This window comes from Penaeus monodon, chromosome 27 (genome assembly GCF_015228065.2).
Source record: "Penaeus monodon isolate SGIC_2016 chromosome 27, NSTDA_Pmon_1, whole genome shotgun sequence".
NCBI classification, from domain to species: domain Eukaryota; kingdom Metazoa; phylum Arthropoda; class Malacostraca; order Decapoda; family Penaeidae; genus Penaeus; species Penaeus monodon.
This window is the reverse complement of record NC_051412.1, coordinates 27,606,949-27,607,284: the sequence shown is the minus strand read 5'-3', so window position 1 is coordinate 27,607,284 and position 336 is coordinate 27,606,949. Positions and strand designations below refer to the sequence as shown.

Below are 336 nucleotides of genomic sequence, written 5' to 3'. Positions count from 1 at the left end.
GCATTTTAAAGGGGTTCATTTCAAAAGAAGGTTGTTACACTGGGGGTACAAGTTTGAATGTGGTTCTATTAAAGGGATAAAGTAAAAAAAAATCACAAATTTTTGAAAAAATCTTATTTTAAAAAAATACAAGATTCAAAATTCAAGGCTGCTGGCCCCACAGCTTCATATTTTTCTTATTTGTGTCATACTTAAAGACGTCCACGGCAGAACCCCAAAAAAACAAGTGAATTTTTTGTAAAGAAAGAAGATCTCATAAAAAAAAAATAAAGTTTCTTATAGGTAACATCGTACAAGGCACCATGTTTTGGTATGCGGCATCTTCCATTCAAGGCA

At 32.4% G+C, this 336-nt stretch overlaps 1 long non-coding RNA gene across 1 annotated transcript in view; it reads left to right on the top strand.

Moving 5' to 3' along the window:
- The window catches only part of LOC119590385, a 1,275-nt gene that overhangs the window by 542 nt on the left and 397 nt on the right, over positions 1-336 (top strand). The gene's annotated exons all lie outside the window — the stretch shown is intronic.